Below are 14,604 nucleotides of genomic sequence, written 5' to 3'. Positions count from 1 at the left end.
CATGACACATAAGCTCCAAACCAACATACTGATACGTTTTCTTCTGTGTTGAGGAGTTTAAAGTTTGACCTGTGGGAGGTCACAAATATGGCCGCTCGAGAAATTGTAAGTGTTGTCGACGGCGAAGCGTCGGAATCGGATTCCGAAGAAGAGGTTAACACCCATCAAGCAACTAAAGGTTTGGTTGTTCCTGAGAAGCCTCGAAACAGACAGTGAAGATGAGGCCCCAGAAATAAGGCCAGGAACCGGTTTACCTCCATTAAAAGGTATGTCAATGCACGGTCCCTTCACAAACATGACAAACTGTTGTCGATGCCGAGAATGAAAAGAGGAAGAGGGAATATGCCCGGGGAATATGCTTATCATACATTGTGAGACATAGTTCTCTGTGTACTATATGACCAAAAATTTCAAGCGTTGCTTACAAAAATTCCCTTCTCTTGGTTTTTGACGATGGAGAAGACTAAGCTTCCAGGTTGAGATTGTAAGTTGGTTGTGTGAAGCGCCCTCACAGGCCAGTATGAATTTGTCACCGCTGTAGTTTACCACCATAGGTGCTTTTGGAGTTTTGGCTAAGTACAATGTAGTTTGCTCGAACAACCGATCTTGTACTCTGTACGCTGCAGTATATTCACTGTTAAGTGACTGTGGTCTAATGATAGTAAGTTAGAAAGCAGAACTCCGAGTACAAGAGCTATTGAAGTCTGAAGACAATTGATTGTTCAAGCAGACTGCCCCACCCACAAGCATCTGTCATTCTGTGTTAACCCAGCGTGAATGTGATTTACCACACTGCAGTCTGCACCGTTCTCCGCACACAGCTGCTTGTGGTTCAATACACGTTGAAGGCCCCTGTATGTATTATGCGCCAGTCAATGTAAACCCCCCCCCCCCCACCTCGGGTTTAGTGGGGGATTTGGAAATTAGTCCTGTGAAATCTGCCAATGCCCCACCCCCTGGGGCAAGACAACCTGGAAAATCCCCACCTAAACCAAGTAAATCCCCCACATACGGGGGTGGGGAATTTGTAAATTCCTACACACAACCACTCTTTGGAATTTTCATGTCGTAAACAACCTGCATCAATATAAAAAGTTCATGTTCAACTTCAGAACAATTTTAATCATTTAAAACAGGGTTTGTGACATTTATGCTGTTCACAAATGTCTATCACAATCAACACAAATAGATCCAGGATAATGACATACTTTTCGCATTTGTTTTTCAGCCACTTATACTGTGACTTTAAGTGTTGAGGTGTCACTGTCACGTCACCTATTTTGGAGCAACAATTTACAATATTTTTCAGTCTAGTTTGCTTGTATGTTGTCAGGCATAAATATATTTCAGGCTAGAACAATTAGATCAAAACACCAGATGTATCATACAAGACCTGTCGCCTCAATAAACTAATTAAAGCTGATAATTAAACAAGATACATGATGTCCAATCTCACAAGTGCAGCTTTTTTGTCTCTTCTCGCTCTCATGCTACAAGCACAATGACACATTCTACATCAGTCATGCGCTGATTTAAAACAAGCAGAGGAATGAAAATTCACAATGGTCCGTGTTTATTCATCACAAAACACACCACAAAGATACTGTGTAAAACTCAACAGAACAGATGATCAGAATGATCACACTGATGAAACAGAACTGTTTCCCTAGCTATATGGGTCATCATGAATAAATTTGATAATACATTTAGCGGACATAAAAAGGAATCCCGTCGTGACCGAACATGTTTTCCAAATACACAAGCAATTTAAGGGCCATTTTTCATGAATTTTGTTTGATGTGAGATACTACTTATATTGTTTGACATGTCGGAAGATACTGAATGAATGGGTGACCCTGCTATATTTGACCCCGGTTTTAGACACGATACATGCAAACCATCACAAAATGATGAATTAATGGTCATGACCATTAATTCGTTTTCGCGATGGTTTTACTTAATTTGTATAAAACTGGGGTAGAATATATGTATGGTCACTCATTCATTCAGTATCTTTCAACATGTCAAACAAAATAAGTAGTATATCGCATCAAACAAAATTCATGAAAAATGGCTGACTTTGTCCCTTTAAGCTTTATCAAAAATAGAGTTGACCCGGAGGTCTTTTTAGTGCTGGACCATGTCGATGAGGCATCGTGAACATCCGAAATGTCACGCTCACGTGGGAAAATGTGGAAATTTTGCGTATGGTATGTTCAGTTTTCCAAAAAATAAGAATACACGGCGGATGAAAATCATTTATTTAGTTATCGATATTTAAGCCATCAATCACAAATATACTTTCATGCACACCTCTGAATATTGCTGCATCGCGTTCATCAATAGCCAGTTGAAAAGCTGCTTACCGGCCCACATGGCCTTGACATCCACCTTTCGCCATGCTACCACTCTGAACAACAACATACCATTACCAGGGCCTGAAAATTTCTGTTTTTTCCCACTGGTCCCAGGACCAGTGACCTGTTTTTTTTCACTGGTCCAAAGGTAAAATCCACTGTCCTCAAAAATTTGCATAACAATACAAGAATGATTCATTTCTCATACTCATGTTATATATGCATTTCTATCAGATTTGCTTGGGATTTACATACAGCATAAACTGCCAATCTTTTTAATATAGACACACTGCATAAACATTTACTTGGTAATTTTCTCAAGTTCTTGCACCACATACTTAACATGTTTTTTACTATTGCTATAAAGGTCACTTCATTTTTATAATTGCCCAGCGGTTGATTCTTTCCCATTTAAATTGTAAAAAATAGGTTTAAAACACCAAATATCTGGGAGGGACTTCTTTTCCTTTGATAACGATATTAAATTGCCGTAACGCTGCTTTGACAAGCTAGGCGGTCTTGTTAAGGTCAACTACAATCGAGTTAGGGGGTCTTGACTATATAAGGAATTCAGCATGGTGACCCTCTAAATTCAGAAGCTTGCTTGCCACGGACGATCGGAAAGTTGTAATGAGACTCCTTCCAGAGAATTTTACTGCAAAATACTACTTTGATAGACAGAGATATAATATTTTCACACAATTTTGGGGTTGCTGATATTTTTAGCTGAGGCTATGGTCTGGTTTTTACCACATTAAATTTTACATGTAAAATGAGTACGTGGCCCGTCATTTGATTTTTGCAGTGCAGTGGCTAGTGGACGCTCATCGCCTGGCTCATATCATGAATCGCAAACTGTAATAGAGTAACTGATTTTCCTTTACAGTTTATGTTGTGATGAAAGAAATAGACTAAATTTTAAATGTTTGATTGACTTAAAGACGCAATAATTATTGTAATTTTGTACCTAAAAGACGTAGTCTCTCAATGGAATGGGCCTCTTGGTTTTAGTGTAACTGGCTTTAGTGCGTCTCTGCTACCTCCTTGGTTTCACTTTCAGTAACTTTGGTATTTTGGGGGACGTAGTTTCTAATTTTTCGTCAAAAGACACTAGAACACAATCTGGGAAAAGCACTGGACATTCCCTTGCAAAATAAATTGGCTCCTTTTTTGTATTGGTCTGCGGACTTTTTAGGGGTAATTAGTACTGGTTCGGGATAAAAAATCACTGGTCCGGGACTTCGGGTAATTTTCAGGCCCTGCATGCGTAGTTATTTACGAACATCTGGGTCTGTCCGTCAAAGGAATAGGGGGATCAAAACGAGGCAATTGCCCCACCCCCTCGGGCACAGTTTCATGGCACACATGGTCTAATCCCCCACATTTTTCCCGTATCGCCCGAGGTGGGGGGTGGGGGGGGGGTTTACATTGACTGGCGCATTAGAAAGACTGGCAATCTTTCTAATGTGTACAGCATATTATTAGTGTCTATCGAACCACAAGTGTCTGTGGTTCTGTACTGTGCTATTGCAAGGTTGACCATGGCTATCATCATAAACCATTAGCCTTTTCGGTGGATCAGCTTGACACATTTCCCTTATGATTTTTATGAAGGCTCGTTGCACAGAAATAAAGCTTTGGCTTGCGAGAGTGCCTAAAACTGACTTCACTTATTTTTCAGTTGAACCTGGCTCTGCTGGGGATTCATTATCGTTTGCAAGTAGCAGTGAAAGTGACTCCCTTGGAGAGGAAGCAAGGAGCAGAAAAAAGGATGTTCCAAAATATGATACGTAAGTCGCATCCTGCAACCACTGGTGCTGCAGACTGCTTAACGAAAAAAACGAACAAATAAGATACAGGACAAACAAATATATAAAAATATGCAACAAGCAAAAAAACTAATGAAGGACAGATATGTACAACAGAGCAATGGGTTAAATGTGGAATATGAATGGACCATGATGGTATAAACAAAACTTTGTGACATGTCCCTGTGGGTTTGAACACATTAGTCTGTTTGCACTGCCATCATTGGATCTTTTGGCAAACTGAGTCTGAAAAACATTGTGTATCCTTTCTATTTCTAAGTAGAACCATTGTGAGACATCAGGTCAATATATATCATCACCTCGCCATGCAATGTACTATTCCTGCAGCGGCCTAGTAATAGGTCCTTCCTGTTCTTTTTTTTTCTCTTCATTTTGTAGCTTACTCCATCGGAAACTAAGTAAGTTTACCTCGCTGTTTAATTACTATATTGTAGTCATGAGGCATGGATGTTAAAATCCCTGTCAAAGTCAAGAGGTGTAGATCAGTCCCCTTAATGCATCAGTTTTTTTATCTCATAAAGTCAGGCTGGTTAAGGTAGAATGCGCCTCAGGGACAGATATTCAGACTCTCAAACTTTTCCAATTCTTTTCTGATCTACCACTTGTGGGGGCTTATTTTGAAGCCCTTGGAAAAAGAAAAACTTTCACCGCCTTAGTTTTTTAAAATCGAAAAGTTTGTTTTTCCCCATAGAGTTAACACAGGCAATGGGTTAAATGTTCCCTGTGTTAGTTCTTTGGGTGAAATTTAGATTTTCCGTTTTCACAAAAATGAGATAGTGAAAATTTTATTCACTCAAAGAGCTTTGAGACCTGGGCCCTGGGCCCAACGAGTGGCAGATCAAAGTAGTATTGTAAAACCTGAGAGTCTCAATAGCTGTTGCGAAAGCGTATTCTATCTTAACCGAGTGTGACACACATGTAGCACATGCATCATTGGCTGCTACAGACGGAAAATTTTGAAAACGTTTCCTTTTTTTACCAGAACATATCGCTGCATCCTGTGATTGGATCCTTTTCATATTTTGATATTAATGTCATCACTTAAATCTGAGCATTTATGATAATAATGTATCAATTTTGTCTTGCATATACGTACTTGTAATTTCCAGCAGTCTTGGAAGAAAATTTCAGACAGTATTTTATCTTTGACACAACACCAATAATGAAAGCATGACTACATTGTGACTAAGCTCGATCTCTTTTATTCAGGGGACAGAAACAGCAGCCTAAGAAGCCACCTAGAGTCAGCAGTCAGTAGTGCCTACACAACAAGCACTAAAGACATTACATCTACGAGCCAGCAGCTTGTTAAGTCACAGATGTATGTACAGGTAAGGGACAGCACTCACGTTTGATAGGGTTAAAGGTCATTCAGATGATGCAATTTCTCAGAGACTGGAACAAAATAGACTTCCAGTAGACTTGTATTGACATTCACTGTGAATGCTGTCCAACGGCTCCATATTTGTAACTTTGAAGTGTATATTGCTGAAAGAATAAGATATATTTAGATTCTGTAGACAATCAAAAATCTTCTCTAAAGTGTCGTCTCCATGAAAGAGGTTTCTTGCTTTCTTGCTCGCTAGGAAGCTTGTGAAGCACCTTAGATGCTTTTTAACCCTTTCACCACCATGGTTTGTCCCAAATCCATTGTTTTCTATGGTAAAGTTGGACCTGGATACAGGGAACTGGGGATGAAAGGGTTAAGGGATTGATTGATCGAGCAGCAGTCATGTGGCAGAACCTAACAAGATTTTAGGAACTTTAAGGAAGGAAAGTTTAAGCATTTTAATGAATTCATGAAGTTCTCCCTGTGTCTCTCTCAACAGGATGTTTCACATAACCTGCGTGTGCTTTCTGGAGACTTGACCTCCTTGCAAGGCAAAGTTGACATCATTGCCAGCTGTAACATTCTACCGACACTACATGTACCAGACTCGTTGCTGGCTGAGTTGCGAGACGCCAGGGCCAGGGGAAAAGATGATGAGGCCACCATCAAGGCCTACACACTGGCCGTCTGACTCGCCAAGGAAAAAAAAAGCTTTTGCATCGGAGCTATTTTTTAACTTTTGTGCCAGCATGTAGGTACAGCGGATCTACCCGGGAACAATGATGAATAATTCAAAATCCATTTTAATGATTGATTAATCGTCTTTCAAGACAGGCTTCCCGGCAAACCCGTGCTGTCTCTACTGATAAACTCTTCTTTTAGCTACGCTCAGGTTGTGAGGGCAGAAGTTCTTGAACCTGATGAATACATGTAGCTACCTTTCACTTCAGCATTTTTGTACAAAACATAAAAATTTTTCTTAATCAGAAGGATTAGTTCCCAATACTGAAAGCTGTTGTGTTGGTCATGTTGAATTAGGTGAACACAGGCGTACTATAAAGTGTGATTCCGTTGCATCCTAACCTAATAATAATATACCTTGTAGCATCAGGTGAACACAGGCATTCTATAAACAGTGTTTTCACCGCTTCCTCATGAAAGAATAATACAGCAGAAAGTGTGTCATGTAGAATCAGGTGACACACTATAAACAGTGTTTCTACCGCTGTGTCACTTAATAAAAATATACCATAAAAAGTTGAATTTGGTGAGATCTGCCCCTGCATAGCAACATGAATGAAGAGACACAGAGATTTCACAATACTGTCAATGAATAGCTTTCACATTGGTCAAACCTAGCAAAATTATGAGACATTTTTGTGTAATAGTGTATAGTCTGTGTATAGTCTGTGTATAGTCTCTGTATTGTGAAAGCTCAAATCAGTATTGTGAAATCCTGCCTTTCTTTAACCTAAGAGATGTATTCATCAATTCAAGTGAAATGATAGTCTCGCATGCAAGACCTCGAACCAGCATCTGTGCTTTATCTTGCGCTGCAGGCGGGGAAGCTGTTAGCTTTGAGTAACCACAGGTTACGATGTCTAAAGTTTCCTTAGGAAAGTTTGAGCAAAAGGTTTATGTTAAATCTTCAGGTGCATTCTACCTTTAATGAAAATTTGAGCAAAATAAAGAGAGAATTTAAACCAAATCTTTGCAAGACTGCAAGAACAAATATTTATGTGCTGTGTATACAGAGACCCTTGTGTATGGTGAACCACAATATGGGCTATGGCAAATTCATGTTTGAAAGGAAGTTTTGTTATCATGCAGACAAAGTGCTGGGATACTTTAAAACTCACATGTTACTCAGCAAGAACTGGTATGGAGCTCAGCAGACAAATATACTACAGTGCTACCAGTTTTCAGTAGCCCTTCAAGGAATAGTGTTGATCGTGATTACAGGTTTGTTACTAATATATATATATATATATATATATATATATATATATATATATATATATATATATATATATATATATATATATATATATATATATATATATATATATATATATATATATATATATATATATATATATGCGCATGACATTGGACAGTGCAGCCTAAAATTCGGACAAATCTTGTTGTGGCAGCTTGTAATCAGAGCTATAAATTCATACAAATTTGTGAATTTTAGTAGCCTTTGTAACGCTAGCAGGTTTTATTTTGCTGGTTATGCGGAAAATTAGGACATATATTTATTTACACATATTCATTAGAGAAAAATGACGTCATTTGCAAACAGCACTATTTGAATAAACAGCATGAGAGCACAAGCAACCGCAGAGCTGTGCAGAAAATTGTCAAAACTTGAAGAGCAGGTCATGAGGAACAAAATTTCTTTTGAAGCCATCTCTCGTCTTCTTTTCAGCATCTTTCAGCATTTTGTTGAATCTCATTATTTTTTATGAAGACCATTCAACCGGTGCACTTGAACCTTGAAAATATCAGGATAATTTGTCTAATTTTCATCACTTTTATAAAATCCCTATAAAAAGGCATGTTTTCATATATCACTCTGTTTTACAAGAGGAATGTTGAACACAGGATTTGTTTCATTTTCAAACTCGGCTTTGTCGTTAGCTTTGGAAATTACAACCTGTTCACCCCCAATTCTGCGTAAACAGGTCCACACTCACCATTGATTACATTGGCTTCAGGGCCAAACCATGATGGTTACAGGGACAAAGTCGGCCATTTTTCACGAATTTTGTTTGATACGAATTACTACTTATATTATTTGACATGTTGAAAGATACTGAATGAATAGGTGACCATGCATATGTTCGACCTCGTTTTTAGACCTGATAGCGAAAAATGAATTAATGGTCATGACCATTAATTCATTTTTGCGATGGTTTCATTTAATTTGTCCAAAACCTGGGTCAAATATATGCATGGTCACCCATGTATTCAGTATCTTTCAACATATCAAACAATGTAAGTAGTATCTCGTATCAAACAGAATGCATGAAAAATGGCCGACTTTGCCCCTTTAAAGGGATAAGATAGAAAGTACCAACCGTAGCACAGTGGAATAAAATAGGATGTTCATATTGCAAAAAAGTGGAACCCCCATTAATATACAATGTATATGAAGGGTATTCTATTGCATACTAGTATGCTTAATAGTAGATCAAGTCTGTGAAAAAATAATCTATAACACATGAAACCTGCATTTTATGATAGATGTGGTGATATTTGGCCAAGAAAACAATGTTTTAACCCTCTACAGTCAGTCAAATTGCATTTTTCCCCGAGCCTTCTGATTTTCCAACCATTTATGTATGGCAGCGTTGCTGAAACAGTTAATTTTTTTCATTGACTGCAATTGAAAACGGACATGTGTCAGCTCAACACGGCGATGACGTTCACTTCATATGGCATCAGATGTCATATATTTACGTTGTGTGTCATGCTGTGTATTTGGGATTACTGTCACACAGGTTGTGTTGAACTGCCCTATATGGAATATTAAGAAAACAAAGACATGGTGTTTAATTCTTGAAATGATAACGTTTTGTTCCTGTTGTAATTAGGGTGGGGGTTAGGGTGGGGAGGGGCCCTCACACAAAACATATAGTCAATTTCGGTAAAATGATCTATATTGTGCAAAGCCCTGCTAGAAATTTTTCTATTAGTTTTAGAACGTAAATAACGACAAAAACAGTTGCCATTATTACGAGTTCATACCAATTAATTTTGTTAAATAGTTGTTAAAATTTATTTAGTCGATTAAGTTAATTTAGAGTTTTCAAAAGGATACTTCATAAAGGTGTGCCGCCCCAGTTGAAAACATCTATCCATTGTATATTCCAAAAGTATGCGCTATTGTTTGGGCTATGTCAGACAAATTTTGGAAATTTTCACCTTTACTGCATGTGAAGCTTTTCCTTAAGCATGGAACGGTTGCTCTGTTATGGACTCATGCTTTGATTTTTCCGGATACGAAATCAACCCATGTTTAGGGATTTGTTTGAAGAAAAAGTTCCACATACCCGTACACCTTTCTATGTGAGTACCCTCTACCCCCATCCCCGCCCTTTGCACCTTAGTCACTGCCAATATCTCAAAAACTAATATTAACATTATAGCCAAGCGATTACATCTTATAAGATTTTGCTTGGAGGTATTGAAGAAGTTCATCACTTTTTTCTTAAATCAACAAAAATCACGCAACAGAAAATCTGGATAACTGCACTATTTCTGTGACACTTTTTAAATAGTTGCTGCTCCACGCACTACAACGACGGTATTGGATACAGGTACATTGAATTCCATGGAGTTGACTTTTATGGGAGCCCTCTGTCTCAGAGTGCAGATATCAGAGACCTCCGAGCTGATATCTCTGAAGGTCTCTGAGACAGATTCCTCCGAGATCACGCAGAGCGGACATCCTCCTAGCTCAGAGCGGGCATCCTCCGAGCTCAGAGCCGTCATCCTCAGAGCCTCTGACACAACGTCCAAGTTGACGCTATTTTGAAATGTGACCCATTAAAGTCACATATACTTATTGAGCAAAAAAACCCCCGGAGATGTAAGTATACTGGTATTATGGTAGCCTTCAAAATTTGCTCACTGGCAAAAAATTTAGGGGCCAGATAATAAGGACAAGGGGTATCCCGAATGAAGAAAACTTTATAATGACAAGAAATTCATGTAAGTCCGTCATAGCATATAATTATGAATGTCCTTTGTGATTTGAACAGTTTAAAATTAAATTTTACTACTCTGCAAATAAATAAGCTCATATTTTGAGAGATCGACCACCAATTTTCTTTGTTTGTAAATATTTGTGTTAAGTCCATTTACCAATGAAGATCAGAAAGTGTACAAAGTTTTCAACTGTATGTGCACATTTTAACGATAATAAAATGCCATTTCTTCTTCATTCACAGTCATCGGAAATATCAAAATTCTTCGAATAATAAAACCAATACAATCACAGACAACTTTTAATTAGCAATTCGACCCATGTATATTCCAATAAAATCGAAGTGTGTCAGCTCAACACGTTGATGATGTTCACTTCACATGGCATCAGATGTCATATATTTAAGTTGTGTGTCATGCTGTGCATTTGGGATTACTGCCACACAGGTTGTGCTGAACTGCCGTATATGGGATATTAAGAAAGCGACGACATGGTGTTTAATTCTTTAAATGATACGTTTTGTTCCTGTTGTAATTAGGGTGGGGGTTGGGGTGGGGAGGGGGCCTCACACAAAACATATAGTCAATTTCGGTAAAATAATCTATATTGTGCAAAGCCCTGCTAGAAATTTGTCTATTAGTTTTAGAACGTAAATAACGACAAAAACAGTTGCCATTATTACGAGTTCATACCAATTAATTTTGTTAAATAGTTGTTAAAATTTATTTAGTCGATTAAGTTAATTTAGAGTTTTCGAAAGGATACTTCATAAAGGTGTGCCGCCCTAGTTGAAAACATCTATCCATTGTATATTCCAAAAGTATGCGCTATTGTTTGGGCTATGTCAGACAAATTTTGGAAATTTTCACCTTTACTGCATGGAACAGTTGCTCTGTTATCGACTCATGCTTTGATTTTTTCCGGATACGAAATCGACCCATGTTTAGGGATTTGTTTGAAGAAAAAGTTCCACATACCCGTACACCTTTCTATGTGAGTACCCTCTACCCCCATCCCCGCCCTTTGCACCTTAGTCACTGCCAATATCTCAAAAACCAATATTAACATTATAGCCTAGCGATTACATCTTATAAGATTTTGCTTGGAGGTATTGAAGAAGTTCATCACTTTTTTCTTAAATCAACAAAAATCACGCAACAGAAAATCTGGATAACTGCACTATTTCTGTGACACTTTTTAAATAGTTGCTGCTCCACGCACTACAACGACGGTATTGGATACAGGTACATCGAATTCGATGGAGTTTACTTTTATGGGAGCCCTCTGTCTCAGAGTGCAGATATCAGAGATCTCTGGGCTGATATCTCTGAAGGTCTCTGAGACAGATTCCTCCGAGATCACGCAGAGCGGGCATCCTCCTAGCTCAGAGCGGGCATCCTCAGAGCCTCTGACACAACGTCCAAGTTGACGCTATTTTGAAATGTGACCCATTAAAGTCACATATACATATTGAGCAAAAAACAGGAGATGTACGTATACTGGTATCATGGTAGCCTTCAAAATTTGCTCACTGGCAAACAATATAGGGGCCAGATAATAAGGACAAGGGGTATCCCGAATGAAGAAAACTTTATAATGACAAGAAATTCATGTAAAGTCCGTCATAGCATATAATTATGAATTTCCTTTGTGATTTGAACAGTTTAAAATTAAATTTTACTACTCTGCAAATAAATAAGCTCATATTTTGAGAGATCGACCACCAATTTTCTTTCTTTGTAAATATTTGTGTGAAGTCCATTTACCAATGAAGATCACAAAGTGTACAAAGTTTTCAACTGCATGTGCACATTTTAACGACAATAAAATGCCGTTTCTTCTTCTTTCACAGTCACCGGAAATATCAAAATTCTTCGAATAATGAAACCAATACAATCACAGACAACTTTTAATTAAATCGAAGTGTGTCAGCTCAACACGTTGATGATGTTCACTTCACATGGCATCAGATGTCATATATTTACGTTGTGTGCATTTGGGATTACTGTCACACAGTTTGTGTTGAACTGCCCTATATGGAATATTAAGAAAACAAAGACATGTTTAACCCTTTGAGTGCCACAGTCGATTTTTGTTGCCTTTATGCAGTAAAACACCAAGCAATGTCTTTCAGATCTAGACAATTTTTTTCTGATTTTTACCAAAATTTTGGTCAAAAAGTGTAGTACATGAAAATTTATGTCCATTTGGTCCAAAGTTTTGGAAAAAATTAAAGAAAAATTCATTACAATTGGTAAAATGTTGCCCTGATATTTTTTGGGAAAAAATTACAGTGCTTAAAGGGTTAATTCTTGAAATGATACGTTTTGTTCCTGTTGTAATTAGGGATGGGGGTTGGGGTGGGGAGGGGGGGGGCCCACAAAAAGATAAAGTCATTTTAGAGTTAATGATCTATATTGTGCAAATCCCTGATAGCAATTTTATTTTTCATTTAAGAACGTAGATAATGACAAAAACAGTTGCCATTATCACGAGAACATACTAATTAATTTTGTTAAATAGCTGTTAAAATTCATTTAGTCAATCAAGTTAGAGTTTTCGAAAGGATACTTCATATGTGGTGTGCCACCCAAGCCGAAAGCATCTACCCATGTATATTCCAACAGTACGCGACATTGTTAAAGCGCTATGTTCGACAAATTTTAGAAATTTTCACCTTTAGTCTATTGCATGTGAAGGTTTTCCTAAAGGAGAGGACAGTTGCTTCGTTGTCAACGCATGTTTTAGATTTTTTCGGATACAAGATTGACCCATTTTAGGGATCTCCTGAACTAGTGACACATACCGTGCGCTTTTCTATGCGAGTATACCCTACACCCACCCCTACCCTTTGCACCTTAGTCACTGCCTATATCTCAAAAACCATATTAACATCATATATAGCATAGCGATGACATCTTATAGAATTTGACAGGAGGTATTGAAGATGTTTATCACTAGTTTTTAACAAATAAAAATCACACAACTGAAAATCTGGATAACTGCACTGTTTCTGTGACATAATTAGAGTTATATGGCAACTCGACGCACTACAACGACGGTATTGGATACAGATACATCAAATTCGGTGGAGTTGACTATTATGGGAGCCCTCTGTCTCAGAGTTCCGGTATCAGAGATCTCCAAGCTGATATCTCTGAAGGTCTCTGAGACAGATTTCCTCTCAGCTCAGAGCGGGCATCCTCCGAGCTAAGAGCGGACATCCCCCGAGCTCAGAGCGGGCATCCTCAAAGCCTCTGATACAATGTCCAAATTACCGCCATTGTGAAATGTGACTAGTACAGTCACGTTATTACACATATCGAGCAAAGACGGCGATATACGTATTTGCTCATTTGGCAAACAATTTAGGGGCCAGATAGGAAGGACAAGCAGTATCCCGAATGAAGAAAACTTTATTATGACAAGAAATTAATGTATGTAAGCATGAAATGCAGTCCGACATATCACATAATTATGAATTTCCTTTGCTCTGCAAATAAGCTGATATTTTGAGAGATCAACCATCAATTTTCTTTCATTGTAGTAGACCTCATATTTTTCTAAACTTGACGTTGCTTACTGCCTAGTTATATTTCACCTGTGTCTATTTCAAAGTGAATACCAAAAGTATGATCACGATCTTAGCGGTGTTTGAAATATAAAATTTCTTTTGATATATTCGTCATTGCAAGTTGCCGAGTCAGAATTGGCCTTGAGTCTGCGAATGATATTCGTACGACGAACCACTTAACAACTTATACAGACATAGTTTGTCATTCAGTGTAAGAAGTGTAAATGAAATTTTACCCATTAATCTGAAAAGGGGGAACAAATTTGAAGCACACGCTCTCTGCCTCTCAAGAGGTCAATTGTGCTCCTCGGCACCCTCATTTTTAGAAACATGTATTAAATGTTGACAAGAACTTCATGAGATCTCGGCTGTATTTTATATTATTATTTTCTACTGAATTTGTGTACGACCTCTTTAACACTGGTAGACTCAGGCAGACTCGCGAACGGGCAAAGCTTAACACAAACAGAAAAGACACCGTTTTCGGCTCTTCTCATCGACCGGCTTAAACTGCGTGTATATTCATTTGACTACGAAAAGACGTGTTTATGTCACCTATTCGCGGCAGGTTGACAGAATCCGAATGATGCATAGAGAGCATAACAACTGGAATCATGTCATGACGTGATTTGATAACCGCAACTGATGATTTTTCCAGAGTTTTATTTATTTAGAATATTTTATAACGGTTGATTCTAGGGCGAAAAATTTCGGATTTTAAGTTATAAACTCTAACCAGGGCATGAAAAACAGGCTGTATGGATAATATGTGAGGACGTGTGAATTTTTATCACAAAACT

The 14,604-nt window shown here is 38.0% G+C and overlaps 1 pseudogene; it reads left to right on the top strand.

Annotated features, from left to right (window-relative positions):
• The first annotated feature begins 66 nt into the window (after positions 1 to 66).
• On the top strand, positions 67 to 7,224 carry LOC139142450 (biogenesis of lysosome-related organelles complex 1 subunit 3-like; annotated as a pseudogene).
• Positions 7,225 to 14,604: the final 7,380 nt, after the last annotated feature.

This window comes from Ptychodera flava, chromosome 10 (genome assembly GCF_041260155.1).
Source record: "Ptychodera flava strain L36383 chromosome 10, AS_Pfla_20210202, whole genome shotgun sequence".
Taxonomy (NCBI): Eukaryota; Metazoa; Hemichordata; class Enteropneusta; family Ptychoderidae; genus Ptychodera; species Ptychodera flava.
Note: the sequence above shows the minus strand (reverse complement) of the source record. Positions and strands in the feature narration are given on the sequence as shown.